The 20893-nt window shown below is 38.9% G+C and overlaps 1 long non-coding RNA gene across 1 annotated transcript; it reads left to right on the forward strand.

Annotated features, from left to right (window-relative positions):
• Positions 1-7077: 7077 nt before the first annotated feature.
• LOC122051844 lies at positions 7078-11331 on the forward strand. The gene is made up of 3 exons (XR_006131571.1): positions 7078-7229; positions 7923-8052; positions 8123-11331. It is a non-coding gene; the product is annotated as an uncharacterized LOC122051844 (long non-coding RNA).
• The last annotated feature ends 9562 nt before the right edge of the window (positions 11332-20893 follow it).

The following is a 20893-nucleotide window of genomic DNA, read 5'->3' on the forward strand; positions in this document are numbered from 1 at the left end:
CATGTTGGCCAAGGTTTGTGAGCCCTGAGGATTATGTAGATGAGTTCCATATTATCACTCGTACAAGGGAGATTTTGCCAAAATTTTCTCTGGCAGGGACTCCCCCGAGGCGTGACACTCACTATACTCTTTACTCTTCTTTCTAAGATCTCTAGTTCTTGAACAACCTCTCATTCATGATTAGTCAAGACAATTATATTTATTTAGTAAGCTAGTACTTAGCCATTAGTTCATGTGGGATCAATATCTTTTATTAATTGATGATAAAATCGTGCACTTGCGCTTAGTACACATCAAATTTTTGGCGTTGTTGCTCGTGATTGATTTTCGTTAATATTAGTTGAATAATAAATTAATTGGATCAGATTGCTTTTCTTCATAGTTTGTATTTGCAATTGTTTATTCTCTTCTTAATTTTGTTTCTTTTCCTTTTTCAGGGAATCAATTTAGCTCATGAACAGAACCACAAGGTTAGGGAAATTATTGCCATTTAACTCTAAGATCGTTCACACATTTCATCAAAGACTAAGTGAATAACGAGCAATGGATCAAAGTCAAATACCTTTGAACTCATCATGGCAAACAATAACAACCGATCACCTGACAATTATGTAGCGCTAAGTTTGAGAGGACTAAGATTTAGCATTACCCGACTAACAATTGAGGCAAACAATTTATTGTTAGTCAAACAATTTTGAGCTCAAGCCGACCTTAATACACATGGTTTAGCAATATCAATTTAGTGGAGCACCTATGGAAGACACAAATATGAATTTTTAAGAATTTTCTAGTAATATGTGGAACTTTAAAGAAAAATGGGGCTTCTCTGCACACTATTAGACTTATGCTATTCCCATTCTCATTAATAAAAAGGTTAAGATGTGGCTATCATCACTTCCCAATCAGAGCTTAACATCATGTGATCAATGCGAATTAAGATTTATGAGCAAGTATTACCCTCTAATGAAAATCGCTTATATGTGATACATAATAACTAATTTCATGTAAAAGGATGGATAATCATTATTTGAGTCATGGGATAGATATAAGAGCTTATTACAATAATGCCACACAATAAGCTTGAGAAATGGTTAATCATTCACACATTATATAACAGGATTTTTTATGATGCTAAAGTTTCACTCGACTGAACCACTAGGGGAGCTATTATGAATAAAACACTAGAATAAGTTAAAAATATCATTGAGAGCATAGCATACAACCTATTATGACCAAAAAAATTAAGATATCTCCATAATGATATTGTCCACTTTGGGGTTAAACCCTCATAATTTTATATTAGGCTCCACCCAAAGACCTCATATCAATGGAGATATCTTTCCCTTATAAGTCCGACCCATCAAGACTTTTCTGTCCCTCGTCCAACCGACTTACTAGGACTTCCTTGCCCCTCGGTCCACTTGCCCTACTAAGACTTTCTTGTCTAGTCGCAATTAGGACTTCTTTGTCTGATATTTGGTCATCTTGATCTAGACATGAGAGCTCCCACTTCCTTCATTAGAGGTCAATATTTCACCCACATGACTCAATTAGACGATGACTCTTATGCACAGTCAGCGGTTAGTCCTTCTGGCAGTCGTGTTAGGACTAAAAGGAATTTAGATATCTCCATAATAGTATGATATTATCCACTTTGAGCCTAAGCCCCTCATGATTTTACTCTTGGGCTTTACCCAAAGGGTCTTATACCAATGGAGATATCTTTCTCTTATAAACCCTTGATCTTTCCCATGTATTTTCAATGTAGGACTATGTTTACAATCTTACAATCCCAACAATCCCTTCTCAAACAAAGGACCACAAGCTTCCCACGTCTGATCCTCGAGTCTTCTTGCCCCTCGGTCCACCCGATCTTACTATGACTTCCTGTCTGGTGTTTGGTCCTCTTTATTCGGACATGAGAACTCCCACTTCCTTTGTTCGAGGTCAATATTCTACTTAATTGGCTCAATTAGATCATAGCTCTTGTGCATAATCGACGGTTAGACCTTCTGAAAATTCAGGCTCTAATACCAATTGTTAGGATCGAAAGATGTCAACATATCTCCATAATAACATGATATTGTCTGCTTTGGGCCTAAGCTTTCATGACTTTGTTCTTGGATTCTCCTCAAAAGGCTACATGCCAATGGAGATATCCTACATCCTTTTAAACCCATGATATTTACTAAATCTTTTCAATGTGGGACTTTGATTGAATCCTAACGACAATCCGAGTTCTGATACCAATTGTTAAGAATAAAAGAATTAAAATATATGCACAATGATATAATATTGTTCACTTTGGGCCTAAATCCTCATGATTTTATTTTGGGGCTCTACCTAAAAGATCTCATATCAATGGAAATATCATTCCCTTATAAGTTTATGATTCTTTCTATGTATTTTCAATGTGAAACTTTTTTTGCAACCATTATAACCCAACACAACCATCATTAATGGACTAATAAGAGAAGTGCCTCTACACCAGCTCCGGGGATGTATACAATAAATTCTGTGGATTTTATGGGGGCAAGGTTCCATGCCATGAGTAAACGCTTAGACTCATTGAGTGTAAATTCTATTAATGTTGTTAATACCTCCTGTGAGATTTGTGAAATTTTAGAACATTCTAGGAAAAATTGTTCAGTTTTAATATCCATGCAAGGTTGTCGTGTGGAATGTGTAGATGCTATCAACAATTTCAATTCACGACTGAACAACCCCTATTCTAGCACCTATAATTCAAGATGGAAGAACCACCTAAATTTTTCGTATGGATCAAATTAAGAACATTTCAGAATTAAGAGAGCTATGGACAAAGTTCTGAATCATAACCCCAACCATAAAAGTCAAGCATGAAGAAAATGATGGAGTAATTTATAGTAACTCAATCTGAGGCGAATGAAAAATTTAGATAGCAATACTCCAACCACGAGGTCATGATCAAATATTTGAACTGTGCAACATCAATTGGAATTTGTGGAATTACAGGCACATCAGAATTAAGGTTAGCAAACCCACAAGGCAGGATAGAGCCAGAACTATGCAGCACTCGCATCTCATTGTAGTCACTCCTTATCCCACTGACAAGACATGGAAGAAATTGATCAGAAACACAAATTCAAATGGGCATCATAGCAAAAATAGTTACAACAGCAGCAGATTTCTGGCTACACACTGTTGCAGTGAACAAGCACACAGCAGATTTCTGGCTACACACTGTTGCAGTGAACAAGCACACAGCAGATCAATCACGAGGACAAAGGCAAAGGTCCATTGACTCTGACATGGCACTATCCCAGCAAATCGACACTAGTATCAGATGGCTCTCTAGATAACTAATGGAGCCCATGAATCTCACAGAGGACAACAGAGAGGACACCAAAGGGCTACAGGCCATGGATTGCAGGATCGGACAAGGGCAAAAACAAATATTGGCTCTACCTTCTTAACCTCAGCAAAGCCACACAGTTCATCACTTCAGAGGGTCAAGCAAAGAGTAGGTTTTAAAATGCCTAAACCAGGGCCTAAACCATTGTTCCACAAACTTACAGATAAGAAAAAGCATAACTTGAGAAACAAATCTGCACTACACCCTGATATGATACAAGGACTGTTAGAATACTCAAAGCATAACTAGAATATGCAGCCCAGTAACCCCTTAGCATTAGAGATGATCAGCAGAGGTCAATTAACAAAAAAAACCCCCCATGCCTGGCCATTCAAAGCAGGGATTCTCAAATTCCAAATCACCACAGAAGGCAGAAATTGGCTTGCTGCTGTAGCAACAGCAGGCGGGCAGCAAGGATAAGCCGCACATGACTGAATCATCATAAAATCAAACAGGAATAGCTGTGCTAAAACCACCAAATCCCAGTCCACCAAATCCTAGCCATCTCAATAATGTAGTCAGCTTCTCATTGTCACAGGACAAAACTATAATTGACTAATTGCAAGCCACTGCTACACATCTTGGTTCCAAATCTGGCAGACAGCAACCCCTGCAGATTCCCCATTGCCTGTCACCATCACAGCGAACCACCTTCTTTTGGAATAGAAGCTAGCAATCAGGAGATTCATATAGTTAGTAACCTGCAATTAGATGATATCCCAGTCCGGCCGGAATCTAAATATGGTGAGGACACTAAAGCAGAACTGAAGGAAATAGCAGTGGGGGGAAACAGTGGCCACACAAACTCCATTCTTACACACCAACAACCATCAGTTGGACAGTAAGGAGCTTACCAAGTTACAAAAGCAAAGGATTCTAGGGCTGATAGTGGACAAGATAGGATGGCAACCTTTCTGGGTGCCAACAGACAGCAGAATCAGATAATACATCACTAACAGAAATGCAATCTGATTTAGAGAACAGTTTTGGCTCATCATTAATGACAGGATCAACTATGAATAGCTCAGACATCCTAGAAAATCATAGCTAAGAACATGAATTAGAACACTAGTGGACCATGCAAACCAGATCAAGGGCAGCAAGGAACTGCAAGCAAACAAAGCTTACCTTAGTGTAGTCCCTGGTCAAGCTCTTGAGTTTTTTTTCAGCCTTACCAGCATCTAGTTACTACCAAAGTGTGAATGGTCAAAAAGCAGATGGCACTAGGATGGAGCTGTTAGTTATTATCTTAATTAATGGGCTTAATTAATTATAAATTGTACATATGAGTATATTTTAAATTCATTAAAATGATCTAACTTAGATATATTGGGTTCGGTTGTTGAATATAGACTTTGTATGTATAGAACCTTTAGTCCCGTATCTATTATCATATATATGCTGATAATAGATGTTTAGTATATATATATATATATATATAGACTTATAGTCACGCATCTATTATTATCTATGGATTGATAATAGATGTCCACTATATATAGAGTTGTTTCTTAAGGAATCATCTTGACATAGTTTCTTGTTCCCCATTGACAAAAGCTTTACAACACCATCATCCCTTAAACCCCTTGGAAGACCTTCCTTTTCGCTGCATCATCTTCCACAGAAATCAAGCTGACGACGCTAAAGACAAGGATATGACTTTTCAATTAGGTTCCTTGTCTATTATACTTATGTATTTATTTTTCTTATGTCATATTTAATTGATGAAACTAAATCTTCTTGTTCTTGTATTTCCTATATACGAGTTCTTTATATTTTAGAATTCATGTGACTTAGGTTATATAAGAACTATCAATTGGTATCAGAGCTACGACCCTGTTTCATCGTTTCCATGGTATTAAATGTTGAATTTTACATCGATATTTATTTTTGTATACTAGATCAAGGTTTCCTAGTATAACACAATTTTTTATCGTCAAAAATAATATAAGAGAAAATTAGGATAGACTTGCTTTTTGAATTTTTCGTGTTTCTGCGAAGAATATGAAGAACGGTGAAAATCATCACTATTTAATTTAATTTTAGGTAAAATTGTGATGATTCAATCGATTGCTTTGGTCAAGCAATCGATTGTCAAGTCTAAAATTTTAAACAAAAACAATTGAAATTTAATTGATTAACAGTTTTAAACTCATGATTATATTAATTATCAATCGATTAAAATTATTTTTAATTAATTAAAATTATTTTTATTAAGTTTATATTTTTTTAATCGATTGAGATTAATATTTTAATCGATTAAGAAACCGTACCTCTATTCCTGAAACAACGCTTTCCTATTTCACTTTTTTTTTGTTTTTAGACTGTTTTAATTGAAACAGTTTGGTCATGAAACAGTCAACAATAAAAAAACAAACGGTTCAAACGAAACAATATAAAGAAATTTAAAAAACCTCACTGTTTCACCGAAACAGTTTGTATATATATTAAATAAATTCTAATATAATGATTAAGAGATTAAATAATATTAAATAATTATAGAACTGAAAAAAAGTTTTAGTTTTTGAAGGGAGCATGTAGTCGTAGATTTTTAGATTAATTGAGATAATTAATTGGATCGTACTAATCGATTATCATAAGGTACCAATCGATTAATAAACTTAATTTTATGTTGTTAAAACTGATTAAATAATTTCGGTTCGAATTAAGTTCCTAGAATTTTCTTGAGTCTATCTACACAACGTGCTACTAAGTTGAACTAATGTATCGACCCAAAGGAAGACATCTTAGGTAGATTTAATACATTTTGTGCATTTAAGTTCCTAGAAATTGGCATGTATTAATCACATTTCATGTAATTTCCACTCTACATATCCACATCTTGATCTATGTCATTAATGACATTGGTATTGTGATTACTGTTGGAGCTTGTTACGATCATATACAGTAGCTATGATTTCTTTAGTCCTATACCAATGAAGTTAATAGATCAGATTATTTACAGGGATATTTTGTACCAATAAAGTTTTACTTGTATTTCACATATAACTCACATATAGCCAAAGTGGGAGATTGTTGGATATAATTATCCATATTAGGTGGACTTATTTATAAGTTGCACATGTGAATACGATCCGAACCCTTTAAAGTGATCTAACTTATGTCTAGTGGGTTTCGGATAATTGAATGTGGATCTCATATGTGTAGAACTTATAGTCCCGCATCTATTATTGAGATGATAATAAATGGATACTATATAATGGGTTGGTCTCCAGAAGATTAGGGTAATCTAGAAATGTCTCTTCGTTCCCCATTGACGAAGAGAATTCGGCGTCGTCAACTCTAACTCCTACGGAAAATCTATATTTTTCTTCCACTGTTTCTTCTTCCACAGAATTTTCTTGACGACGTTAAAGGACAAAGATATGACTTTTTAATCAGATTCTTTATTATTATGTTTATCTATTATTTACTTTCTTATGTCATATTCTCGATGAAATGAAGATCCATACTCATATATTTTTATTTTTTTTATATGAATTTTTATTTTGATTGTCTAAAATTCATGCAGCTTAGATTTTTACGAGAACCATTACGATTGGCCTTTGGTCCTCTTTTGGAGATGGGCAGCTGCGGCTCATGACATCATTATGTGGTGGTGCTATTTGTTTCCTTTTCCCTGTAGTGGACCTGGTTTATTTTCTTGCACATCTCCTCCCCTTTTGGCTCTTAATCATACCCCTTTTTGTTTGGTTAGCTGCTGGTTTTGCCTTGCTCATATTACGCTTCCTGTTGTCATTCCCATTTGTTCCTGCTGAGCACTGAAAACCTGCTGCGAGTTCACTGATCTCCTGCTTCCCCATTTCTAAGAGTGGTAAGAAGCAATTCTGCAGATTTGTGCTTGCAGTGTTGTGTGTTCCAGTCAAGTACTTGCTTTGTGCTTGTGCTTCCATGCTTCCTTTCTTCTTTTCGGCTCTAGCTTATGTCTGGATCTTATAGGAACTTCCCTCCCTAGTTTCTGATTTTTTTTTCCCAGCTTGCAGTTTCAGTGTGCCAGTCATATTATCAGTTTCTTAGTTTGCAAGTGATTGCCTGCCTTTTACCCTGAATTTGTACCTAAGTGTGGTTCTTGTTGCCTCATTTGTGTTGGTTGGAGAGTGCAGATGTTTATTCCAGCCTTGGTTCTGCTTCCCTGCTTCCCTTTCCTGTGCATCCTCCTCTGATTGTGAACTCGGCTCTGATTCTGTTTCTGAAATTGTACCAGCTGTGAAATGGTCAAATTCTGAATCTGTTGCGTGATCATATGCTGGTTCATCCTCTGATTTTGATCCCAATTCTGTATTAGTGTATTGCAGAGATGATTCTAAAGTTCTGGCATTGTTTGTGCCTTCATTTTCTAGGACTGTGAGGGGGTTATATAAGGGGGTTGTTATTGTTTTTGTTACCATCTGATTTGCTGGTTGTGGTTGTATTGTTTCTGAGGCTATTCCTTTCACCCATAGTTCATCTGAAATTCCAACTGCCTGTTTCATTTCTGAACATTGTTTCTGATATTTGGATGTTCCAGACTGCAATGGAAGCTCATGTTCAATGCTGAAGCTATGCCCTAATACCCTTGAGGAATTAATCAGTTTAGGTACAGATGCTATGTTCTCTGATCCAACCGTTCCTAGGGCCACTTTTTTCACTGGAAATGAGTGAGTAGCTATTCTTTCTAAAGTTCTAGCTGCTTGTTTAATTTCTGAACATTGTTTCTACTTTTTGAAGGCTCCAAATGCAATGAAGGCTCATGTTCTGAGGGAATCGATAACTCCACTTGCTACAGTGCTGATACCATGGCCTGAAATCCTAGACATAGTGATCAGTTTAGGCTCAGATGCTGTGCTTTCTGAATCAACAGTTCGTATGCCCATTTCTGCCACTAGACTCTGGTGAGTAGCTGCTGCTCCCAAAATTCCAGCTGCCTATGCTGTTTCTGAGCATTGTTTCTGATTGTTGGAAGCACTAAACTGCAATGTAAGCTCATGTTCAGAGGAGATCGATATTCCTGAAACTCTTGCGGCCGTTGCCAATTTATGTTCAGAAGTTGTGCTTTCTGGACCAACGTTACCTAGGGCCATTTCTATCACTGATCCCGGGCAAGCAATTGCTATTTCAGAAACCATGAGTGCCAATTCCTGTCCTTTTGTTGTGTTTGTGCCATGGATCAATCCTGAAGGAGGAATGTTGTCTGAGAATATGCTTGTGATAGCCAAACTTTCCTCTGAACCTGCAACGACAACTATGCTTGGTTGCATTTCAGAATCTGGGAGCGATCCTGTAACCCTTTCTGAAACTATTAATTTTGGCACAGTAAGCGTTTCTGCTTCCAATTGTGCAAGCACTGGCATATTAAATCTCTTGATTGTTCTGCTTGCCGTTGACCGTTATTGACTCCATATAGTGGTTGACTTTCTAATATTAGGACACCTGTGCTTCTCTGATTGGTGACCGAACTTGAACCTTCCAGAACAATGGGCAAATCAGAGTCTGGTTCCTGATTACCCGTGCCAATTACAACCTCTAATACATTCTCCGGCATCATTTGCACAACTGGTTCCCTCAACAGTGGATTGTTTGTCTTTTTCTAGGACTCATTTACTACAATCCTCAAATCTGAAGTTGTACTTGAACTTACAGTTGGAACCTTTAGAGCAATGTTCGTTCCAGAAACTGGGTTTAGTGTGACTGTGCCAAGGGCACATTTGCTCCTGCCATGTTACTCTCCTGGGATTGCAGCCTTTGAAATCTTGTGAACAGAATATGAAACTTATTTTAAATCTGAAACACCCTGAAAGTGGCCATTTGTGAAACTATTTCCATTGCGAGTGTGTCATTTGGATCCCTGATTTCTCCTTCCTTCCCTTGATTTCTAGCTGTTTGGAGTCTTCCCACTGTCGGTGGAGTGATTGAAACCTTGTGTGCTACACTGTTCATAACTGAAACTGACATTGGTATTGTTTTTGCATTTGAAACTCTTTGAACACTGCTGGATTCTGAAACTGGATTTCATGGGATTGTGCCAATTGGGGCCTTGCTTTTATCTTGCTGCTCTCCTAGGTTCCTAGCTGTGTGTATGCTTGAATCTTTCAGTTTGGGCGTCTTTTCCACTGGGATCAGAGCTTGACCAGCGTGCTCAGCTTGATTGTCACTATTTGGCGCAAAAGCACAATGTAAACTTAGAGACAAGCCACATTGAGTCATGAGTCAACAGTTTGTACGGCAAGTTCCATCGTTGCCTGAGAGCTTGAACCCCTCTCCATCCAGGGAACCTCCCGAGAAATCTATCGATTAAGCAATGTCCTATTGTGTCCTCGAGCGGTTCCTTGTCATCCATTGTGAGTGTAGTGTCGCGTTCGGCCTGTTCTATCCTTCTTAGCGCTGTGTCCTTCGAGCATGCTCTGTCCAGGGTGTATAGGTCAACCCATCGGCGCTGCTTCATGGCTTGTGGTGGTCTTCCTGCTTCCTTCCCATATGCTGATTGTCATTGCTTCACATGCGATTCCCTTTAGCGAGCATCCTTCCCGATCAGTTCCGGCGATGCCTGGTTTTGGTGCACATTTGCATAGTTGTTCTCTTCACAGATTTGTTTTCCTTTATCAGCCACGGAAAGTGTTCCTATCCGGCACAACGCCGGGGATAAATGCCCAAGATCATGTGAGCCTGGCTCCTTATGCGCGGTCTATTAGTGCCGCTCTGCCCGGTTGTTGCTGCTGTCTGGTCTCTCCCTCCCTCTTCCAGTACGACTGCATCCTCTGCTGAGAGCTCTTGGTGTTGTTAGTGATGCGCCGGTCCCAGTGCAGCGGATCGTGTGTCGATGGGGAGGCCTATGCTGTAAGGGAGGGGTCCCCATCTTTGCTTCTGCTTCCAGCGCACAGTCGTTGGCGCGTTTCTGGACATTTCAGCTGGAGAAGATGATGAACAAAAGCTACGTGCATTCGACCATCTTTGATTGTTGGATCGGGGCTAGCAGTGACTTTGACCTTGACACAACGCTTCAACCGCCAGATGGAGAGATCGTGTTCGGTTGACTTGGGTGCACAATGTTGGCGCTGAGGGTTAAGTTAAACGGGTTCCGGATATGGAATGCGTTTAGATCACAACGAGTTAACCCTATCCACTTCACTTGGATTCAAATGCTGTATCCCACCTACCAGCCGCAAAGATTGTGCTGCCACGTCAGTTTTTCCTGTGTCCTGATTGGTTTACTGTGTGCCTAGCAGAGGACCGTTCGTACACAACGGTCAGCGTAGTCTTCCTTCATCTTCTCCGATGATCAACGCCTTCTTCCTAGCTTGTCTTCTCTAGCTCCGGTGACTAGTGGCCGGTTTAAAAACGTTGCAGATCTCCAGTGAACTACCTCGCAGTCTCGTCCACATCGCATCAGTGGTTCCACTCACACGCTTGTCTTCACGAATTCTACGATGGTGCAGAGGAGGGTAGCCACTGAGCTCTAGTCCGGCGATCTCCTATGTTCTGAGTTTTCCGATGCCCACTGTGCTTGTTTGGCTTATATTGTTTGTAACTTCTTACCTGTGATCGTGTTTGCCTTGCTGAATGTCTCTTGTTTGCCAGCGAGTTTTCTCCTCTGCAGCAATCTGAGGGGTCGCCGGAGCTTCTGTCACTTGTTCCAATGATGCCCAAAATGCCTCCGATGAAGCTTCTAAACCTGCCACAGCTCTGTCTCTAGTCTCTGTCCCTTGCTTCAGTGGTCCACTCTCAAGCTCACAACTCACCGGTGAGGAGGATGGCCGGAATTCTAAAGAGATGCCAGAGCTTCTCTCTCTAGGATGACAACTGAGAGCTCTTTCCTGAGAACTCTTTTACGATTCTTTCTACTGATCACATTAGTCGTAGATTGTCAATGATTCCTGATCTTATTATTTCCACGGTTCTAAATGAATTTGATATTTTCTGTTTGGAAGTAAGATATATTAGCGAGATTATAAAATTTATACCATCTTGATTTCTTAAAGTAATCTATAAAATTACAGCTAACTATTCTTGAGTTTAATATCCTTTCGTTAGGACTATAAGATTTATCCTCAGCTAAAGCAGACGTGTAAATGTCTAATGTTAAGTTGTCTATCCATCCATATCTTGAATGAGATTTTAATTACTGCCTTACTAGGTACTCAATTAATTAGGTAAACTATAATCTTGAGTGTCTTACCCCACAAAGACTCTAATAGAGAAGTGAAGACTATTATATTTGTTACCATGTCTTTTATGGTACTATTGCATGACTCAGTTACACTATTCTGAATGAGAGTATCAGACATGGTATATTGAGGCACAATTTCACACTCAATAAAGTAATTCATAAAAAGTACAGACATTAGTTCACCTGACCCATCATATCCACCGTAATATTCACCTTTATAGTTGTATCGAACGACTTTAATTTTCTTATCTAATTGAAGTTCAACTTCAATTTTAAAAATCTTGAACATGTCTAAAGATTGCGACTGCTTATGAATAATATGTAAATAGCTGAATCAAGAGTAGTCGTCTATGAAACTAATAAAGTAAGTTTGATCATTCCAAGATACCTTAGGGAACGATCCATAAACATTTATATGTATTAGCTCTAAAATATCATTAATGGAGGTGTCGGTGGAAACTCAATTGGTCCTTCCAGTTGGGTCCCTCGGTCGGTGTGAGGGCTTGTTACAGATAAGGTTGGATCATTTTACAAGGGATGCTCCATTACCGCCTGTTGTTGTTGTACAAATCTTTGCGCTCGGGCAGATATGAACAATTCCAAGTCTTCTTGTGATAAAGTGACAGTTGTGAGCAATCCAGCTTCGTCCAACTTCTTATTTCAGATTCAGGCAAAGATTCTCATAGATGACGTCAAATTTGATCCTGTTTAAAAGTGAAGAAAACAGTGAGCTGGCAGGGGTGGTTTCGTCGTTAACTGCGGGGAGACTAAGACCTTGCCGATACAAATGGACCTACGAATAGCACAGAGAGAGAGTAAAGGGGAACGTTAGAGTGAGAACCAGGAAGGGGGTTCCTAGCACAGACACTCCGATGCTCATGTCAGAATAGTAGCTGAGTAAAAAATGGAGAAGAAGATGAACAGTAGGGTAAATGCATTTGTATGTGCGCGTAGTGTAAAAGTTACCTCATCAATGGAGAGGACCCTCCCCTTTTTATACCGCCTCTAATGAGGTGGCAGAGAATGTCTAGTGTCAGAGTATGTCGGGCATTGGAGTATGTATAATAACTGTCCTAGCAGAGGAAGGTTCCGCTATGGGAACATATCAAAGTAGTAGAATATTTTATGAAAGGTTGTTTATGATTCTCTGATAATGTTATCTCCTAGAGGAGATCCAACCAGTTCTAAGATGGGACGGACATAGGTTGAGAGCCACACCCAGGAAAGATGAGGAACTGAGTCTGGATATTCGACCGACTCTGAAGTCAGACAAATATATGTTGGGAGTTGCGCCCAGGAGAAGTGATGAATTGATTCTGGACACTTGGTCGACTCTGAGGCCGGGCGGATATATGATGAGAGTCGCACCCAGAGGAAGTAAGGAACTAAGCCTCATATGTTTGGCCGACTCCAAGGTCGCCTAGGTTTATGCTAGGAATCTTGCTCATAAGAAATGGGGAGTTGAGCCTTGTATGTTGGTTGGCTCTAGGATCGCCCGGATTTATGCTAGGAGCCTTGTTCATGTGACTGCCACCGTATCTTGACTTTACTGTCACATCATCTTGACCGTTGACCTCGCATTACCTCTAGAGTCAGTCACAATATGCCTCATAAACATTCATGTTGGGATGGACGTCGGTCGTCCTGAGCAAGACATTGCCGTCAGCAGTGGAAGTCGTCGTTCATCAACTGGATCAATAGCCACCGTCACAGCTAGCATTAGAAAAAGAGAACAAAATTGAGATCATAGTGGAAGATGAAGAGATAAAGCATCAGGAGCACGAATAGGGCATCACCCAGTCGTCTGGCTTCATCACCGAGCGATACATCAAGGAGATGCAAGGCTTGCTCATGGTTCTCGCCACGCTCTTCCTGCAAATGGCGTACCAAGCAGGCCTAAACTCTCTCGGTGGTTTCTGGCAGGATGACTTGTCTTCTACGGCCGCAGCCTCCCCTGCCGCCTGGCGCAGAGCCATGCTCCCCTCGTTGTTTGCCCCGGCTCCTCTCGGAAGAGAAAATGATAGCAACGTCGTGGTGCCACACCTAGTAGGGGATCCCATCCTACGATCCAAGTACCTGGGCTGGTACCTCAAATTCACGTTTCTAAACTCGCTATCCCTGACGTGTTCCTCGGTGCTGATTCTGTTCTTGCTGGCGCAGCCGCTATTCCAGAGTCGGAAGGTGAGACACCCTTGTTGGCCGGTGCTCATCATGTACGTCGATCTGGTGATGATCCTGGCGGTGTACACCACCTGAGCGGTCACTAACGAGGATCTCATCATGTCCCTGATACCGTTGGAGGTGATGATCGGGATGAGTGCGATCATTCTCTATATTTTCAATGAAGGGGAAGTTTTTTGGAGGACGAAAAACAAGGCGGCAAAATAACTAATTAATGAAATTAAAGGAATTATTTGCCATACTTCACTTTTGTACATAAGCTTTTATTGAATAATGATTCAAAATTAATGGTTGATTAGTGGGTCGATGAGTTAATAATTAATGATGATAATGGTTAAATAAAGAAATCATGGTGATAATTAGTAATCTTAGAAATTTGTCCATGTTTAATGTATTTGAAACAGTAAATATGTAGATGAGTTAGTAGGATAATATTGAAATTCGTGGTCGAAGTGGAATTAATGGAGTATAATTGAGATGTGAGTGTTTTTATGTAAGTTATGTAATTAGTTAATGATCGTATTTGAAATCGTTGAAGATAGCGTACTAGGTAGGTGTCTATGATATTAATTGTATGAAGACTCTAAGTTAAAAAATATGACTTCGAACGATCCTACGTGTTCAAAGGAGCATTAACAACCAAGGAGGGGGAGGGGGGATCCTCGGCGTAGACCGGGGGGAGGGGGGATCCTCGGTGCAGACCGGGGGGAGGGGGGATCCTCGGTGCAGACCCTTTGACGATCAAGTCAGTAATCCGATTAAAGGCGATAAACCATAAATGAACAGTGGCTATGAGTATGTAAAGTTGTATAGCATTGCATACCTGCGCTTGTAGATGAAGATCCACTTTTCTAGTGTTATTATTTGTTTATGCACAAATCTTAAAGTGCTTCAAAAAAAGGATAAACTATAAAGATGCTCTGATGACACCTTTTCCAAAATAGATGCACAATTCCTACATTTAGCAGGCTGGAAGCTTCTGGAGTACACTTTGCATACAGAATATTCTATGTCCTCCGTGACATAAAATGCTAAAAAGGAATATGAAATCGTTGGATTGAAAGTCCCACAATATGCTCAGTAAACAGACCGAGTCCTTCGTAAAGCCCGATGGGCTATTATTTGCAAGAGCCATGGGGTTGGATTTGTCATGGATTCCTCCTTCTCTCGGCCTTTCAGTTTGGCCACTGAGTTTGATTAGACCAAGTGTTAAGTTTGTCTGATAGAACCATATGTCTGTTTGGCTGGATGACTTTTCCAAAATAATTGATCATGGTAGACCAAGTGATGAAGAGGACTTTGCTCTAGATGGTACTAACTCGGTTTAGAACTTCAACCATGGTCCGACTGACCAAAAAGTCTGGTCGGATGAAGGGTCCAATTGGATGACCGCTCAGTTGAAACAATCATATGGCTGACACTCCTTGACTTTGATTGTTATGTTAGCTGACCTCTTTGATTTTGACCCAACTTAGAAGCCCTATCTTATTCATCGCATCAGTTAATAAATAAACTACTTGTTTTTTCGATAAAGTATTGATTTTTTTTAATTTCCCCTGCTTGTTTTTGGTCTTCTACTATCCCCTCATTCTTTTTATTAATAGTGGTATCAGAGTCTCAGTTTTATAGTGTTATGAGTTTATAAAGCTAATTAATGGAGTTTATCAACCTGTATTCCCATTGTCAAAGGAGAGTGTTACCAATTCTAGGGTATCAAAATAAAGATCCTCTATTAAGATCTCAAAATCTTTGGGATTTGATAGGGAGAGGCTCTAACAACAAGGATATCAATGAAAGTCGATTAAGAGAGAACATAAACAAAGATTCAAAAACATCGTTCATCCTTCAACCATAAGACAATTTTCTCAAGAACTTCAACCACTACAACTTCAAAGGAGGCATAAGAAATACGATAGAAAGATTTCCAAGACTCTTTGAAGATAATAGTAGTGAAACTCCAAACTCTCAAAAGTGAATTTGAGGCCTTACTCATGAAAGGTAATGATGTAATTATTATTCCCAAAATTTTACAAAGTTTTATTCCAAAGGGAAAAAAAAGAATGCACTGTGATGTGGCAGAATTCTGCAACCTCCATGTGTCCCATGGAGTCAAGAGTCATGCTATATGCTAGTCAAAGCCAAAGTGAGTCAAACATGACCTGAAGGGAATTGGACTCTACTTGGATGAGACTCGAATTTGATTGAATTGGTTCAACATACTTAGCCTAGAGATTCAAGTTTGGTTAAGTGCAAGACAGATATAGTGGCTCCTATCTCAGCTCCTAATCTTGACACCCATCTTGGCCTTAGTCACCGACAATAGCTCATGTGATCTCGGCTTTAAACTCAGACATCCTTCGATTCTTAGAGGCCAAGCCTGATACATTCAGTCTAGGCTTCAGATCCATACACCCTCCTATCTCAGCCCCTAATCCTGACGCCCATCTCCATCTTACTCATTGACAATAGCTCCTGTCTTGTCTCCATACTCAAACATCCTCTGATTCTTAGCGTCCAATGTTGATATTCTAAATGCATGAATCAAAACGAATGAAAATAGTAAACACTTACGGCGATCTCTCGCAGATCTGTAATTGGCAATGACAGAACTTGTTGTCGGAAGAGCGATCACAGGATTGGAAAGCTCACCACAATTCCATGAATCAAATCCCACTACCACGGATGTTCTTCTTCCTCTCTCATCGTCTCTTTCTACACCTTAATTCGTTCGTCTCCTTGAATGATCCTTGGATGCACCCCTTATAAAGGGAAATAACCTAGAGGTATAATGGACTTTTTCATTAAGAATAGTGGGGAACGTGGGCACGTTCCCACGTTCCCATTTCCTATATCTCCCACTCATCCAAGGTAAGTCACTAAGATTAGTTCATTTAGGTAAGTCACAAAGACTAGTTAGTCACAAAGACCTAATAAGTCACATAGACTATTTGAGAGTTTGATCACAAAGACCATATTAGAAAATCCAATACATACTTAGAGAAAATGGTTCGTGCGACAGTAAGCACACTGAGCGATAGTTGCTAAGAAGATTGTTACACCTTATATAGCCGCTCTCTCCCAAATAAATTAGAGACACACTCTTCATGGCACATAGCCATTTTCCTGGTGGCACATAGCCTTTATCCAGGAAATATCCAATCTCCTAGTGGCACACATCCATTATCTTAGAGATATCCATGTCTTGCTATTTACCTAGATTAAATAATCTTCATTTACATCAATATGAACATCTCTAATCCCTTATAATGACTATTATATCAAGAGCATGTTCCATATTCAAATATTCACTATCATTTCTATACATAACAGAAATGAGTCGACCAGTGAATAACATCAAAAGATGTAAATATATTTAATCTTTCTTTTTAGCTATAATCTATTCATTTCAATCAGTCATTTTCCTAGTTATGCTTTATAGATCGAATCATCCATAGCCATAGGATACACGCCAAAGTAGCAGACATTGATTAAAACTTCAAGTAAACAGCTAAATAGTCACTAAGAGCAAAAACTGAGATTAACTTATAATTTTAAATGTCTCACATAGTAGAGAAACATGAATTCATTCTCTTACTACCTTTATTGTCGTAATAGCATATGTGGTATGACTCACATATTACGATGTTATTCTCTTTACTAAAAAGAGCGCATGTTGTATTCAAATTTAACATTGTACAAATTTTGATCTAGACATACCTAATGTTTAACCCTGAATTCAACATATGAATTCTAATCTGGCTTTCAACAAGTTTTGTAAATGGTGGATTCATTTACTTCGATTATTATGAACACAAATGATCTCAACTTGACATAATTATCAAGATGACATTAACTTATGGTATGTCTCTTTTTACAACTATTTAAGTTGCCCCAAAAGCAACGATCTTACCTCTATTTGTACTTGATGTGCGTAGATTTTATATACTTTTATGCATGTTTTGACGCACATTTACATACTTTGAGCGTGCTTGATCTATGCATTTTTATACTTCCAGCTTTTCTTTTAGCATAATTACTCTTTTTGTTCGGAGATCTGCTTTTTATGTATTTTTTTGTACACAGGAGTCGAATTTGGTAAAGATTCTACATTCTTGGACAAACTTATGAGCTAAGCATTGGAGAAAGCACTTGGCCGTGTGCTACACACGGTTCTGCCTGGGTGGAGTGATCTGGTCGTGTGGTCAGCCAGGAGAAACAGACAAGGAACTTGGCCTGGTCGTGTGAACCTCACACGACCGTGCCAAGTTTTAAAGCAAATTAGAGTTCAATCCTTACATGACCGTGTAGATTTACATGGCTGTGTAAGGTTTCCAGAGACCAAGAAGGCCCTGGCCGTGTGCATCACATGGCCGTGCAGGGTTCCCAGCGCTTAAAAGGGTTCTGGCCGTGTGCACCACACGACCGTGCCAAGTTTCCAGAAGTTGGGACAGTCCAGGTCGTGTGGATCTACACGGCCGTGCTTGGAGGTCTTGATGGGAGTTGTCCATGGTCGTGTACACCACACGGTCGTGTATGGATGGCAGAGAGGGGAAAGGCTCTGGCCGTGTGAACCTCACACGACCATGCCTCGGGGCCGTGTGGCGCCCGAAAGCCCCCCTCTATTTAAAGCCTCTTTGAAGATTTGAAAGGGATCTTCTCCCTTTTGGGAGAAAGCAAGATTTGGTGGATTCCTCCCATTCTTGGGAGGATTTTTGGGCGATCTAAAGGGAGATCTTGGTGAATTCGACTCCGGGAGCGAGGATTGGATCTGAAGATGAAGCTATATTGTAGATAAGTTTTCTTTCTCTCCTCTTCTTGTATTGGGATTGAAGAAATGCTTGTAATCTTCTTATCTTTGGTTTTCTTTCTTCGTTTTATGGAGTAGATCCTTTTGTTCTAGGATGGAGGGAGTATTTGTGAGATAAATTGATGTAAACTTTTGTGGATTTGCCATTTCTTTGTTTCTATGATGTTGCCTAGTTTGTATCGATTAGATCTTGAATGATTAATTGTGATTAGGACTTAATTATCATTCTTGATTGATTGTTTGGATATCTTATAGACTTTGTAGAGATTAACTCTCACTCGATTTTCCGAGGGATCCAAGTGACAGGTGCAAGCCCGTGTAAGGACGTTTGAGGGATAACCTTGAAGGGGAAATGAGAATATTCAAGAGGGTAGGATAGTTTTATAATTCAATCCTTGTATCTTTATGGGTTAAGAAGCTATGAACTTCTATGTTGATATCCGAGGGAAGCATAGTAATAGGTGCAATCCTGTGTAAGGACAACGTAGGTTCATATCTAATTGATCACATTTAGGTACATTTTTCAGTCCTAAGCCGGTTATCTATTGCAAGAGGGAACCGGCAACCTTCTACAAATATTAGACAACTGAGAAATAAGAATTGGTAAACCGTATACATTCAAGAGATCTTACAAAGAAACCAAAACTCCTAGAACCTCCCTTTATCATAACTCAAATCCTAAACTCTTGTTTGTTAATCTTTCATTTTAGATTTGTTTTCATCCTTAGCATTTGAAACCAATTGATTAGTTGTTTAGGTAATTCGCTTTGAGATATTTCTAGTACTTATTCCAGTCCCTGTGGATATGATAATCTTTTATATTACTTGCGATATTTTCGTACACTTGCGGAACGTAACAAGTTTTTGGCGCCGTTACCGGGGATTGCGCTATAATATTGGAGATTATCAATTGAGTTAGACTAAACATAATATTTCTATTTCTTTTCATTTGTATAGTTGAAAAATAATCTTTAGAATTTTGTCTTTGTAATTCTTTTTTCTTCTTGTACGATTTAAACATGGTGTGAAGGTCATTAGGGGATTATGGAGCTCCAAGGTTCGCAAAAGAATTGGGACCAATTGTCTACCCTAATATACAAGGAAGAAATTGTATACTCAAACCATCTTTTGTTTCAATGGTTCAGAAAACTCAGTTTGGAGGATGGGAGATTGAGAACCCTTATTCACACTTGATGGAGTTTTATAGATATTGCTATACTCTGAAATACAAAGAGGTTCCATCTGATGTTATACATATGCTTGTTTTTCCTTTTAGTCTAAAGGATGTTGCAAAAAGATGGTATAATTCTCTAAAATCTCAAAGTATTAAAACATGGGATGAGTTAGAGCAAAGATTCCTGGACAGATATTTCTCTCCAAAGAAGACTACTTATTTGAGAAGTCAAATTTTGAATTTCAAGCAATTAGATGGAGAAGAATTATATCAAGCTTGGGAAAGATATTCTTCCCTTTTGCAATTATGTCCACATCATGGAATTGAGAAATGGTTAATAATGCATTTGTTTTATGTTGGGCTTTCTTTCTCAAATAAAAATCAACTAGATATAGCATCTGGAGGATCATTTATGAAAAAGAGTTTAGAAGAGGCCTACAAGATAGTTTGCAGAATTACACAAAATTCCAATGATTGGTCAGAGCAAGATAGCTCATTCCTAACAGTTGATATTATTGGAGAAAAGGAGAATGGTGAAAAAGGGCTTATTTTGAATCAAAATGATTTTCAAACATTATTCCCTTGGTGCTGTGAATCATTATCAAAAATATTTGATGAAAAAGCATTTTCAACAGAAAAAGAGGAATGCCTTTGTGATTATAAAGAGGAAGATCTGTTTTCAGAAAATGAAGAGTATTTAGAAGAGAGATTGGTTAAAGAGGAGATTAAGTTGATAGAACAAGAGCCAGCTTTACCAGAAATAGTACCACCTCAACTTGAACTTAAACCATTACCACCAAATCTTAAATATGAATTTCTTGGGTCAAATTCTACTTATCCAGTTATAATTAATGCTCATCTAAATGAATTTGAAACAAAGAGACTAATAGAGGAATTAAAGTTGCATAGAAAGGCAATTGGATATACGATTGATGATATAAAAGGGATTAGTCCTTCTCTCTGTATCCACAGAATCTTATTTGAAGAGGGGTACAAGAATTCAATTGAGCATCAAAGGAGATTAAATCCAAACTTAAAAGAGGTGGTAAAGAAGGAAGTACTTAAACTTCTTGATGCAGGGATCATTTACCCAATTTCGGATAGTGAATGGGTAAGTCCAGTTCATGTGGTTCCAAAGAAAGGGGGGATGACTGTTATCAGGAATGAAGATGA

The sequence above is a fragment of the Zingiber officinale genome, chromosome 3A (assembly GCF_018446385.1).
Source record: "Zingiber officinale cultivar Zhangliang chromosome 3A, Zo_v1.1, whole genome shotgun sequence".
In the NCBI taxonomy this organism is placed as follows: domain Eukaryota; kingdom Viridiplantae; phylum Streptophyta; class Magnoliopsida; order Zingiberales; family Zingiberaceae; genus Zingiber; species Zingiber officinale.